The sequence below is a fragment of the Phoca vitulina genome, unplaced genomic scaffold (assembly GCF_004348235.1).
Source record: "Phoca vitulina isolate PV1807 unplaced genomic scaffold, GSC_HSeal_1.0 scaffold30, whole genome shotgun sequence".
NCBI classification, from domain to species: domain Eukaryota; kingdom Metazoa; phylum Chordata; class Mammalia; order Carnivora; family Phocidae; genus Phoca; species Phoca vitulina.
The window spans coordinates 19,961,788-19,976,451 of NW_022589733.1; the positions used below are offsets into that span (position 1 = coordinate 19,961,788).

The 14,664-nt window shown below is 42.9% G+C and overlaps 1 protein-coding gene across 1 annotated transcript in view; it reads left to right on the forward strand.

The window, feature by feature from the left end:
* Positions 1-461: 461 nt before the first annotated feature.
* WWP2 (WW domain containing E3 ubiquitin protein ligase 2) overlaps positions 462-14,664 on the forward strand; it is a 141,097-nt gene continuing 126,894 nt past the window's right edge. The window contains exon 1 of the mRNA XM_032424243.1: positions 462-557. The gene's annotated coding sequence lies outside the window, so the exon portion shown is untranslated. The remainder of the gene's footprint in view (positions 558-14,664) is intronic.

Below are 14,664 nucleotides of genomic sequence, written 5' to 3' on the forward strand. Positions count from 1 at the left end.
CAGAATGCCCCAATTTTTAGCTAAACAACAAATAATTTTTTTTGACATATGGCATGGGAGTATTTATATATGGGAGTATTTATAGTATAATACTCTCCTGCAGTATTTGGGGCACATCTACATATTGCATAGTTGATTATCTGAAATTCAAATTTAAATAGGCGTCCGTATTTACTGGGTAACCCTAAGCAGCTCAATAAATATTTGTTGACTCGATTGGCTTCCTCTCACCTGTAAAATAGGGCTAATGATAGACCCGCCTCCGGGGTTGAGGGAGTGAATGAAGCGCCTGGCAGACACTGAGCCTTCAGCTTATTTGCTTGCTCCGGGACCATCTGGTGAGCGGAACCCCCTTCCACTTTGACATATACGAAGAATAAGAGGGCCAGCTCCCGGCCAAAGGCGCCCAAGCCAGGCCTAGGTTGCCCACACCTGCGGGTCCGGCCAGCCTCTTCCGGGTCAGGTGACCGCGCGCAGTCACGTGACCCGGCCCGAGTGAGGGCGGTGGAAGGCGGAAGTGGGAGCGGAGTTGGGCGCCGCTTCTGTGGCCGCGGCAGGTAGCGAGCGCCGGCGCGATGGGCGCGGGGGGTGCGGCGGGCGGGCGGGTCGGGGGCGCGGAGCGGGCGGAGGGCGGCGGGCGGCGCGGGGTGGGCCGGGGCGGTGCGGCCCGGGCGCCGGGGGGCGGTGGCTTCCTGTGGGAGGGGCCTGGCGCGGCGGTTCCGGCCTCCGAGGAGGGGTGTCCCGGCTCCCGCCCGAGCGGGGTGGGCGTGCGGCGGCCCGCGCGCGGGGGTGCTTGGAGGTGGGCGCGGAGGCAGCCGGGGGTGCGGCGGCCAGTGGGTCCTGCCGGAAGAGGGAAAGGAGCTTAGGTGCCAGGGATGAAGAGGCGTGACCTTTGTGGAGGGATCGGGACTGGAGGAAGGGGTGACTTGGGACTGAGCTGGAAGGGGGCGCCTGAGTGTATGACATGGAGGGAAAGGAGAAATCAGGAAGAAGATGTGTGAACCCAGCTGAGAGTCTTTTTCCTTCCTTTCTCTTTGGAAATGATTGTTACCCGAGACTTTGATTTCGGTCCCATTCAGTTTTTAAACTTCAGGAAGGATCACAGAATCTTGATCATTTTGCTTTCGTCACACCCACTTAGTCCTGGTTGGGTAGGGTTCCACTTCTTGGTAACCTAGCCCTTCAGATCATCTTTCTTTGAGATTTTTCCCAGATCACATCAACTTCGAGGCTTAAAAAAGGAGTGTGGGCACTTTGCTGTGGCCATAAAATGGCTTTTAGCCTAAACTGTTGACCACGACCGAGCCCAGCATTACCTCAGCAACAGTGACTGCAGAAATCTTGGACAGAGTCTCTGTACTGCTTTATGACTTTTCTTCTTTCTTCGGTTTAAATTATTCAGTTTCCCTTATCATGTGACTGCTTATCTTGACAAACTGTAACTAGGTAAAGAGACTGAGACGTCTGTGTTGTGTTCCTTAGCATTGTGACCTGAATCATGGTTTTGATATTAAATACCTGTGTAAAAGCTGCTTATCCTCTTTTTCTTCATGTTTACTAAAATTTGCAGAAGTGAAATGAATTTCATAGATGTGGTATAACTGGAGTGAATGTTCAAAGTGGACATTCACAGGAGCCGGAGTCGTTTTGGATTACAAGTAGGGAAAAAAAATGACTTTGCTGACATAGGAGTTAAAGTTTTTGGAGTATTTGACAAACATTTAAAAATTATTTTCTGTAGCGGCCTTTGAGTTAGGTTGGGAAGGTATTATTCACATTTCACAATGAACAAACAGACCTAAGGGAGAGCGACTTGTTTTTTTTGAACAATTTATTGCTTTCTTGTTTACTGGTGTCTTTCTTCCTCCTAGACTGCACATCCTTCAAGGGCAGTGTTCATATCTTATTTGGCTACTACCCTAGTGGCTGGCATGTTGTGGGCACTTGGTAAATGTTTGTTGAATAAATAACTTTCTAAATGTCACACAGCTATAAGTGGAGGACAAGGGATTTGAACCCAAGACCTAGCTCTTCTCTTATCAGACCATTTTCTGTGTTATATTGGTCCATATGAAAATGATGGGCATGGGAAAAAGGCTTGAGTTAGCTTCTTGGTCGCTTTTAGTTAATGATGACTTCCTTGGTTACAGGGAGCTTTTACCAACATCTTGTGACCATGATCCTGCGAAGGTCAGGATTGTCGCTATTCCACAGATGAGGAAACTGAGGCTTAGTGAAGTTCTTACTTTAGATTCCAGAGCTAGTGAATGACTGAGCAGGGACTCAAGCTCAGGACTTTTACCCATAGACCCATTCTTTCCCATTAATAGAAGGAATATAAAATTTTATTTTAAAGCATTTTTTTCAAGTATAAAAAGTATGACATTTTAAGGAAAAAATAGTATATATATATATCATACCAAAAAAATGTGAATATAGAATGAAATTGAAGTTTAAAAGACTCTGTACTATACCATACATGCCTCTTCCTGGGAGAACATTCTTTCATTCAATGAATATGTAAGTGCCTACTCTAGAGTTGCACTGTCCAGTATGGTTGAGTACTGGAGATATGCTATGGAGTACAAAGTACACACCAGAGTTTGAAGAGTCCGTTTGAAAAAAAGTAAAATATGTCATTGATTTTTTAAAATGTTGTAACAAGCATAATATTAATATAATAACATATGCTAATACATGATAACATTTTAAGTTGATTGGGTTAAATGCAGTATAATTGAAATTAATCTCACCTGCTTCTTTTCACTTTTTAAAATGTGTTTCCTAGAAAATTGAAGATTATATTGGACAGTGCTCTTCTAAACACTGGGAATATAGTACACAAGAAAAGCAAAAACCCCTGCCCTTGTGGAACTTAAATTTTAGTGGAAAGGAACAATAAAATAACCAAGTAAAATGCGTATTTTATTGTAATAAAGGAGGGAAGCCGAATGTGGAATGTTGGCTGGGGCTGCAATTTTGCATAGGGTCTGTAGAGATGCCTTCCTGGGAAGGTGACTGTTGAGTAATGATCTGAAGGAGGTGAGGGCAAGAGCCGTGTGAGTGGGGACATTGTGGTCCAGGTGGAGGGGACAGCACATTCAGTAGCCCTAAGAAAGAGCACCCCTGGCAGGTTTGTGGGCTACCTAGGAGGCTAGGATGGCTGGAGGGGTGTGAGCAAAGAGAGTAGTAGGATGAGGTTAAAGACGTCCTAGGGGCAAGGGGAGAGACGGGCAGGTCATGGAGGGCCTTGCAGCCCATTGTAAGGATGATGGTTTTTAGTCGGAGTGAGTTGGGGTCATTGGAGGGTTTTAAGCAGCGGAGTGGACACAACCTACCCTGCCTTTTAACAGGCTCACTCTGGTTGCTGTGTGGAGAAAGAGTATAGAGGAGCAAGGCTAGAAGCAAGCAATTGAGTTTAGAGACCTCCAAGAACCATGGGGAAAACACAGCCTAGAAGGAGGGGTAATGAATTTTTAATGTTTAAATATTGTTTTTACCTGACATGTATTGAATGCATATTGTTTGTCAGGTATTCTGTTGTTTTACAGATTTACAACAAACAGAACCTCACTCGGGCGGAGTGACGTGCATGAGGTCATGTAGCTCTGACATGGAAGAGCTGGGAGTTCAATCTTGGTCTTTGAGTCCAGAGCTCATGCTTCCATTAGTGAGATATGTGGCGGTGGATACATGAACATAAACTCCCATTGGAATCAAATCAGTGAGCTGCTTTTGAATGATTTTGAGTCACGGTGGACTGTTACAGATTGTAGAATTTCTGAGAGGTAGGAACAAAAGGGGAAGATCTTGTTTCCCTTAAAACGAACCAACTGAATCTTTTTTAGAAAGTTGCAGGCCTCTGCCCCTCCCCACAAGCTGGTAAACAAACAGTGATTTAAGTCAAGTGTTAATAAGTACTTCTAGGAAAATACCAAATACGAAGGCTTGGCAGTCCTGACCTAGGGCAGGTCCCCTTCCTCTGTGTCACCTGTGCCTTTTGCTTCCTGTTTTGTTGTGCAATCTGCTTTCCATTCTCTTTTATTATTAGCCTGTAGTTCCATTGTGCTTCCAAAGATATGACCTTCCCTGTCCCTCCCTCTCTCTTTTTATGTGCTTGGCCTTTGTACGGATGTCATTTGGCAAAGTTTAGTTCTGTTTGATTGTTTTTCAATATGGGCCTTTGGAAAATGGAAGGTAACTCAGTGCTGGCCAGAGAAAAGAGGCCAAGAAAGAATTAGTGTTGGAAAGAACTGGAAAAGCATGAGAGTATGAAGAAAAGGAGGAATTTTTGAACAGACCCTTCTCTTCCACATTTTTTAAGAAGTGAGTATAGAGTGGATCTATAATTATAACTAAGAAGCTCTGGCTGTTTCTACAACTGGCTAATTAAAATTAAAATCTTGGTAAGTAGTTTTTGGTCTTCCTTGGTTCATGTGCTACACAGGTCCTTTCATCTTGAGATCAGTGTTCAGTGGTTTCTTGACTCAAAGCTGGGTCAAGAATTTGAGGAATCGCAGAGCCTAGACTTTTAGCGTCAAGAAGAACTATTTTAGCTTGTATTTTAGTTAATGCTTGGAAGAGCACTTACTGTGTGCTGGTTGCTTTACTTGATTGAGCTCATTTAATCCTTTCAGTAATCTTATAAAGTAAGTAATATTCTTAGGTTTATTTCACAGATGAAGAATTGAGATTTAGAGAGGGTGAGTCACTTTTTCACTATCACTCAAAGGCTAGTGAGTGGTCAGACCTATTTGCCTCTAAAAGATTGACTGGTCTGAAAGGTTCTTGTCGAAGTTGGGTGAGAAAAAGGATCAGGTGTTCTAGACAGGAGCTATCCCTTGCTAAATCCTATGTGTGGTTGCTTTCTTGTGCCAAAAGCTCTTTGAAGATTTCTTTAACGGGGGTCTCTCAGACCAAGAGATCTGAGGTCCCAGAAGGCAGGGACCCCCTGACATTCGCTTTTGTATTTCCAGAGCCTGGCACAGAGTGGGGTCTATAAGCATTATTGAAAGACTAACCCTGGCTCTGGACTGGGCAGGGTGGAATGAAACGGTCTGGAAGAGGCAGAGTCAGAAGGCTGGCTGCCTTCCTGGAAAAGGTGCCCTTGACCATTATTGTCCCTTGGCTTCAAGAATCAACCTGTCCTAGCAACCCAAATGTTGAGTAGTCCATCAACTGATGAATGGGTAAACGAAAGGTTCTATATCCACATATTGTTTGATTCCACGTGTTTGAAATGTCCAGCATAGGCAGATCCACAGAGTCAGGAAGTAATTTAGTGGTTGCTAGAGGCTGGGGTGCAGGGAGGAATGAAGGGTGACTGCTTATGGGTATGGGGTTTCTTTTGGGGTGATGAAAATGTTATGGAATTAGATAGTGCTTGCGCTACTCTGTGAATATACTAAAAGTCACTGAATTGTATGCTTTAAAAGGGTGAATTTATGGCATGTGCATTATATTTCAACAATAATAAAAATAAAGAGTCAACCAGTCCTGTTTTGAATGTACCCTCTGTGTTCTGTGGAGATCAAGATTTTAGTGCAGGTGAAAGCGGCCACTGTCCATCATCTTCTACCCTCCTTCCAGTATTCAGCATCCTCTGTTGTTCCTGGGACAATACATTGAAAAGTGTTCTCCCTGCTTTTTTGATCTCAGGTATTGCAAGTATTTTAACCAAGAAGGACTATGATAGATCTTTGTGTCTTTCTGGATGTCTCTGGAAACTCTGAACCAGTCGGTGGACCCTTGACTTGTTTAATTTTGCTAATGAGAAGAACTCAGGAATTACTACCTTTGGCCGACACTTTCGTGTCTTTTAACAGTCTGTGGATTCTAGGCAAAGAAAGCTGGCTTTTTATTTATCTATCCTTTTTTTTTTTTTTTAAGAGTTTATTTTTAAGTAATCTCTACACCCAATGTGCGGCTTCAACTTCCAACCCGGAGAGGAAGAGTCGCACCATCCACTGACTGAGCCAGCCAGGCGCCCCTACCTATCTATTTATTTATTTAGAGTTTCTTATTTAAAATGAAAGGTGGAAGGGCATTATTTGTTATTTTCAGGGTGGAGCCGACAAACACCTGCGAGCTGGTAGCTCATTTTGAGCCGGCGGCCAGCTGCCCTTTTGGTTGTGAGGTGTGCAGTGATCCCCCGGGCGGGGCTGGGGCACCCGAGGGAACAGGAAGGAATTGCCAGGGAGGAGGGGCCTAGCAAAATAGAGGAAAGAGAGATGGAAAGGAGGAGGAAGATCATGAAGCTTTCAGGGGAAGACAGGGATAGGCTGCTTGCTGCTCTCCTACTGTGCACTCCTCGCTTCATCCTTTTACTTTTCATTAAAATAGATACCTCAGTCTGGGATTCTCTAAAGCGAATCGATTGTTGTGTCAGAAGGGGCATCAAAAAATTGTTTTGGAATCGAGCATGAAAAATACTCGTTTTTTAAAAAAATTATGAAATATAAAGCATAATGATATGTTTAGGATTCTCTTTTGTATCTGGAATCACAACTAAGAAACGCAGTTTGAGCAAGACCACACCCCCTGTGACTGAAGGGCGTCTTTCTTTCCCGGAGTTACTGTGGGCCTGCGAGTTGGGCCTCCAAAGGATGTGTTGTGGGAAGAGGACTTTGAGTTTCAGCCTGATGTCAGTTGAAATCTACCTCTTCTAAAGCCTTTGTTGCTAATTGTATTAGGTTACTATTCCTCATCTGTTTAACACATTACTACAGACGTGGTGGTTTAAAACAATGTTCTGGAGGCCAGAAGTCCGAAATCAAGGTGTCAGTATCGACAGGGCCTGATCCCTCTAGGCTGGGGATGACCTTGGGGGAGAGCGGGGGAGTGGGTAGGGAGGTGTGGGTGGGATTGTGGGAAATTCTTTCTTTGCCTCTCTTAGTAGCTTGAGGTGTTACTTGGCTTGGAATTGTAGGACTCCCATCTCTGCTCGGTCTTCACATGGCCTCCTCCCTTGTGTCTGTGTCTCCCCTTTCTGTCTCCTATACGGATACTGCGCCCACTCTAAATTCAAGGTGATCTTATCTTCAGATCTTTAACTTAATTTCCTCTGCAAAGACCCTGTTGCCAAATAAGGTCACAGTCACAGGTTCCAGGGGGTTAGTGCTCAGACATATGTTTTGGGTGCCACAGTTCAACCCACTACTCTAATTGAATGTTAGAAGGGATGTTCTTATTAAAATTAAATAAGGATATCATTCTGTGACCTGATTTGAAGAGAAACCTTTTTTTTTTCTGAATTTAAATTTTATTTATGACCAAAATAATACATGCACATAGTTTAAAGAGCCAAATAGCATTACAAGACTGAGAATACAACAGCAGTTCCTAGCTTTGCCTCTTTTTGTTCTTGATTCTTGCTCTGTGGAGTCAGTGACTTTCAACTCTTAGTTTTCTTCTAATATTGACTTGTGCATTTCTTTTTCTTTTAAAATAGGCTCCACACCCAGTGGGGGCTTGAACTCATGACTCTGAGATCAAGAGTCACATGCTCTACCTACTGACTGAGCCATCCAGGCGCCCTAACTTCTGCAATTCTGAATGTTTCTATACTGCTATTTCTTAGCCTGTCAGTTTTAACCATTTTAACTGTTGAAGATGAGGATTTAGCCATCTTTCTGGCCAGTCTCCACACACACTTCTACCTCCACCTTCTGATTACTCCCACATCACAAGTTTTCATTAAATTGTTTATGCTGTTATAATTATAAATATTATTCAGGGCTGAGCCACATAGTGTATTAGGATTACATTTCCTATCATATAACTTTTGTTGTTACTAGTTCCATATTTCCTGATTTTTCATTTGCATAGTTGTCCTGTGTTCCTGTCACTAATTCCACACCAAACATTGTGATAGAGCTAGAAGTGCTGCTTTTTGCAGTGCAATCAGATGCATCATGCAATCTGTTTCTCCTGTTTTCCTTCTTTCCTCTAGAGGTGACATTTCCTAAGAATTCTCTAATCTGGACTGGTTACTCTGCGCTCTTGTACTGTAATGCCTTGGGATTTTTCAGTGTTAATCTTGTAATTCCTTTTGTCTCTCCCATGTGAATCCCCACTCTCCTCCATCTTTTTCCTTTATTCGCCTGGAACACACCTTTCAGTAGCTTCCTGACAAAAGCAGCTTGGGGAAGAATTTTTTTTGAGACTTTACAAATCTGAAAATACCATGGTTTTCCAACCATACTTGATTGATGGTTTTCTTGGTTGTGGAATTATAGATTGAAAAATAAAAAAAGGGGCGCCTGGGTGGCTCAGTTGGTTAAGCGACTGCCTTCGGCTCAGGTCATGATCCTGGAGTCCCGGGATCGAGTTCCGCATCGGGCTCCCTGCTTGGCAGGGAGTCTGCTTCTCCCTCTGACCCTCCCCCCTCTCATGTGCTCTCTCTCTCTCTCTCTCTCATTCTCTCTCTTTCAAATAAATAAATAAAATCTTTAAAAAAATAAAAAAAGATCATTTTACCTCAAATTTGAAAGCATTGCATTGTCTTCTCACATTCGGTGTTACTGTTGAGAAGTCTGATGCCATTCTGATTTTTCTTGTTTGTAAATGTGACTGGAAGCTTGTATACCCTTTGTTCTCATGTTCTGAAATTTCATAGCATTGTGCAGTAGAATGGTTTTTGTTTCATCCATTGCTCTGGGCACTCAGTTGGGTTCTTTCTGTCTAGAACTGTATATCCTTCAGCTTAAGAAAAATGTTCTGTAACATTTCTCTGATGATTTTTTTTTTTCTTTTTCATTTCTGGACTTGCTATAAGATGGACATTGGACATTTTAAAGATTTATTTATTTATTTTAGAGAGAGAGAGCACACGAGCAGGAGGGGCAGAGGGAGGAATATGAAGCAGACTCTGTGCTGAGCATGCAGCCAGAGGTGGGGCTCCATCTCACGACCCTGAGATCGAGACCTGAGCTGAAACCAAGAGTTGGATGCTCAACCTATTGAGCCACGTGGGTGCCCCTGGACTTTGGACATTTTGAACAAATCCACCGTTTTAAAAAAAATCATTTTTCACCTGTTTATCATCTTCTTTGTCTTTTGGTTCACTTTTTTTTTTTTTTTAAGATTTTATTTGTTTATTTGACAGAGAGAGACACAGCGAGAGAGGGAACACAAGCAGGGGGGCGGGAGAGGGAGAAGCAGGCTTCCCGAGGAGCAGGGAGCCCGATGCAGGGCTCGATCCCAGGACCCCGGGATCACGACCTGAGCCGAAGGCATACGCTTAACGACTGAGCCACCCAGGCGCCCCTGTCTTTTGGTTCACTTTTTAGTGTATGTCCTCACTTTATCAGCTTTGTTTCTGCTATCAGAACTGTCCTTTCTAAGAGCAATTTATTATTCTCTGAATCCACCAACCAGCCAACTTACTTTCCTGCCTGCCTTCCTTTAAAATTACATTCTGTTGTTGTTTCATGGGTGCAATATTTTATCTCTCTAAATTGTTTTGAGGTTTTCTTTGACTTCTGTTTTAACTATAAGCTTTTAAAAAATTTTAGCTATACTTCGTATACCTTAAAATTCACATTTTGAAGTGTTAAATTCAGTGGTGTTAGCCTTTTCACAAAGTTGTGCGGCCGTCACTCACCACTAATTCTAGAACATTTTCATCACCTCAGAAGAAACCTTGTATCCATTAACAGTCATGCCAGTCCCCTAACCCTTTCAACCCTTGGATACCACTAATCTACATTCTTTTTCCGTGGATTCACCTGTTCAAGATATTTCATATAAATGAAATCATATAATAATTGGGCCTTTTTGCCTGGCTTTCATTTATTTCTTTCACTTAGCATAATGTTTTCAGAGTTCATCCATACTGCAGTATGAAACAGCACTTCATTCCTTTTTATGACCAAATTAATATTCTGTTGTATGGATATACCACATTTTACTTACCCGTTTCTCAGTTGATGTACATTTGGGATGTTTCCACTTTTTGGCTGTTATGAATAACCTTGCTATGAACATTGTGTACAAGGCTTGTGTAGAGACATATTTTCAGTTCTTTTGGGTATACATCTAGAAATGGAATTGCTGGGTCTTATGGTAATTCTGTTTAACTTTTTTTTTTTTTTTAAGATTTTATTTTCAAGTAATCTTTAACCCAACGTAGGGCTTGAACTCACAACCCTGAGATCAAGAGTCACATGCTCCACTGACTGAGCCAGCCAGGTGTGCTGATTCTGTTTAACTTTTTTTTTTTAAGATTTTATTTATTTGAGAGCGAGAGTGAGCCAGAGAGAGAGAGAGAGCACATGAGCCAGGGGAAGGGCAGAGAAGCAGACTCCCCGCTGAGCAAGGAGCCCAATGTGGGACTCAGTCGCAGTACTGTGGGATCATGACCTGAGCCGAAGGCAGACTGAGCCACCCAGGCGCCCCTCTGTTTAACTTTTTGAGGAGCTGCCAAATTGTTTTCTAAAGCTGCTCACTGTTTTTCATTTCTTGTTAGCAGTGTATGAGGATTCTAATTTCTCCCAAGTTCTCACTACCATTTGTTATTGTATGCTTTTTGATTTTGGCCGTTTTAGTTTGTGTGAGGTGATGTCTCATTGTGGTTTTAGTTTGCCTTTTTCTAGTGACTAATGATGTATATGCTTATTTTCTTTTAATATCTTCTTTTTTTTTTTAAAAGATTTTATTTATTTGAGAGAGAGTAAGACAGAGAGCACGAGCAGGGGGAGCAGTAGAGGGAGAGGGAGAAGCAGACTCCCTGCTGAGCAGTGAGCCCGACATGGGGCTCCATCCCAGGACCCCGGGATCATGACTTCAGCTGAAGGCAGATGCTTAACCTATTGAACCACCCAGGCACCCCTGGACTCTCAGGTTTCTTCACTTGCTCTGTGTCTGTCTTTATACCAGTACCATGGTCTTGATCACTGTAGCTTTCTAGTAAGTTTTGAAATTAAGTAATATACTGGGTGTTATATGCAACTGAATTATTGAACACTACATCTGAAACTGGTGAGGTATTATGTGTTGGCTAATTGAATTTAAATAGAAAAAGAAATTAAGTAATATGGATCCTCCAACTTTGTTTTTTTTTTTTCCCCCCAAGATTGTTTTGGCTCTTCTGGGTCCCTTGCATTTCCTTACGAATCTTAGGATGAGTTTATCAGTTGAGTTCTATTTTTCTCTTCGTATGCTTTGATATCTGGCTTTCCTGTCTGAGGCTCTCCTCAAATAGTTGTTCCTTTATGTATGAAGTACCAGCAGGCTGAACTGTGTGCTGGGCTCAAATGAGGGAAGGTGAGTGGGGATGGGAGCAGTGACTTCTCATAGTTCAGGATGTAGACTTCCACTTATCTCCCTGGATCATTATTGGTGCCTTATCACTACCCTCAGCTGTGCCTGAAGTCCTCAGGTCTAGTGTAGTCTATCTAGAGACCAAAAATTCCTGTCTGGGATTTGGGAGGGTGGGGTGACTGCCTGGCTGAATTGTTGGGAAGGGGAGTTTGGGAACTCTGTTTTTCATACAGGCTTTTGCTTCTGTTTCTCTCGTCTACTTATGCTCCCACTTTCAGAGGTACCTAGTGCCAGTATTTACTGACCCTTTCTGTGATTCCCCAGTGCTACCAGCCTGCTTCTTGTCAACTCCCCCCCCCCCCATTACAGGCAGTTAGGTTTCATTTTTATCTCCCTTGCCTCTTTCCACAATGTTGCTGCCCTCTCTATCTGTTGATAGAGAAAACTTTTTCCATTTGTTTTTTGTGGGCTTATATTTCTGTATTTCTTTTCCTGTCCTTTTGATGGTATCTGAGAAGGGAGCAGAGATAAATATACGTTTGATCTGTTATGTTTATTGAGAGTTCCTGGAAGGCTCTCTAAGGGAAAAGTTGGTATCAGGGAAGGTGGTGTAATACTTAGTCTCCTTGGATCTACTCCTGGCATAGAGCTCCTTCACTATATTCTGTTCCTAAAGTTTTATATTGCCCCATTTTTTTAATCCACATATTGTTTTGTGCAATTTTTCTGCATAATTTTAGTTTAGCCTTAAATATTCTGATAGAGCTAAAGTCCTACTCTTAATGCATTCAACTAATTCAGTAACATTAAACTAGTGTCTCACCCCAGCTTTATATTAGGATCACCTGGGGAATTTATTTATTTATTTATTTATTTATTTATTTAAGATTTTATTTATTTATTTGACAGAGATAGATACAGCAAGAAGGGGGAACACAAGCAGGGGGAGTGGGAGAGGGAGAAGCAGGCTTCCTGCCGAGCAGAGAGCCCGATGCGGGGCTCCATCCCAGGACCCGGGGATCATGACCTGAGCCAAAGGCAGACGCCCAATGACTGAGCCACCCAGGCGCCCCTCTCAGAATCACTTGTCACCTCTACAGTTCTCTCATTTGCTTTCTATCTGGCATCCCTCTTGGCACATGTCCTTTCCCTATATTATCAGTCTTTTAGTGTTTAAAGAAGCCAGTGGATGGAGCCTCATTTATTATTTCTCCCATGCCTTTCTTTTTTGTGTAGATGCAAGTTTCTGACCTGAATCATTTCTTTCTCCTGGAAGGACTTCTTTTAAACATTTCTTTCAGGGTATGTTTTTGTTTGAGGAAGTATTTTGTTTACTCCTTCACTTTTAAAGAATAACTCCGGGGCTCTTGGGTGGCTCAGTCGTTAAGCGTCTGCCTTTGGCTCAGGTCATGATCCCCGGGTCCTGGGATTGAGCCCCACGTCGGGGTCCCTGCTCAGCAGAGAGCCTGCCTCTCCCTCTGCCCCTCACCCTGCTCATGCTCTCTCTTTCTCTCTCTCTCTGTCTCTCAAATAAATAAATAAAATCTTGAAAAAAAAAAAAGGACAACTCCATTGGACACAGAATTCTAGGTTAGTGTGTTTTTTCTTTCAATACTTTAAATATTTCAGGACGCCTGGGTGGCTCAGTTGGTTAAGCTTGCTTCTCCCTCTCCCACTCCCCCTGCTTGTGTTCCCTTTCTCGCTGTGTCTCTGTCTGTCAAATAAATAAATAAAATCTTAAAAAAAATACTTTAAATATTTCACTCTGCTATCTTCTTGCTTGTATGGTTTCTGGTAAAAAGCATGCTGTAATTCTTATCCTTATTCCTCTACAGGTTAGCTGTTTTCTCCCCCCTTTGGCTTCTTTCAAGATTTTCTCTTTGTTTCTGGTTTTCTCTAGATTCAATATGGTAATATTATATGCCTAGTTATTTGTTTGTTTTGTTCTTTTTCTTTTTAAGATTTTTTTTTTTTAATTTATTTGACAGAGAGAGACATAGCGAGAGAGGGGACACAAGCAGGGGCAGAGGGAGAGGGAGAACCGGACTCCCCGCTGAGCAGGGAGCCCAGTGTGGGACTCGATCCCAGGACCCTGGGACCATGACCTGAGCCGAAGGCAGACTCTTAACCGACTGAGCCACCCAGGCACCCCAAGCATTTTCTTCTTTGTTTCTTAGAATTTCCACGTCTCTGCTTACGTCATACATCTGTTCTTGGGTGTTGTCTACGCTTTCCATTAGACCCTTAACATATCTGTCCATAGTTATTTTAAATTCCCTGCCCATTAGTTTTAAAATCTGTGTCATCCCTGAGTTGCTTCTGATGCTTGCTTTGTCTCTTCACACTGTTTTTCTTGACTTTCAGCATTACTTATAATTTTTTTTAAAGATTCATCTACAGACAGAGAGAGCGTGTGTGCACATGCATGAGGAGTGGGGAGGGGCAGAGGGAGAGGAAGAGAGACAATCCGAAGTAGACTCCCTGCTGAGAGTGGTGCCCAGCTCGGGGCTCGATCCCATGACCCTGGGATCATGACCTGAGCTGAAATTAAGAGTCAGACACTCAACTGACTGAGCCACCCAGGTGCCCCTTAGCATTACTTATAATTTTTAATTGAAAGCTGGGCATGATGTATTGGGTAGTAGGAACTGAGGTGAATAGGTCTTTAGTTTGGGGTTTTATGTTAATCTGGCTAGGTGTTGATTTGCGTTTAACAATCGCTGTAACTGTTGGGGCACCTGGGTGGCTCAGTCCGTTGTGTCCCACTCTTGATTTCGGCTCAGATCTTGATCTCAGGGTCGTGAGTTCAAGCCCCATGTTGGGCTCCACATTGGGTGTGGAGCCTACTTAAAACAAAACAAAACAAAACAAAATAATTGCTGTAACTGTATGTACCAAGGCTTCAGATTCGTCTAGTGTCTTGTTTTGGTCTCCCTGTTATCTTTGGTCTTCCCTAAGAACCCCTTCTTAAATAGAGTATGCACCTTTCAGCTCTTTCAGCTGTAATCCAGTGTTATACTGGATCCATAGTATGGTGGGAAAGTAGGGGGGGGCATTTTGTCGTTTTCTCATTAAATCTCAGTCTTTTTGGGGCACCTGGGTGGCGCAGTCAGTTAGGCATCTGACTCTTGGTTTCAGCTCAGGTTGTGATCTCATGGTTGTGAAATTGAGCTCTGCATCGGGCTCTGCGCTCAGCACGGAGTCTGCTTAAGTTTCTCTCCCTCTCTCTCTCTGCTCTTCCCCTCCCCTGTGCTATCTCTAAAATAAATAAATCTTAAAAAAAAAACAAAACCAAAAAACCTCAGTCTTTTAATGGGTCTGTGTCTGTGGGTTGTGACCTTTGCAAGTGGTTATTAACTGTATTTCTCCCCCTTCGATGAGACAGGAAGACTAGAAGGGCCT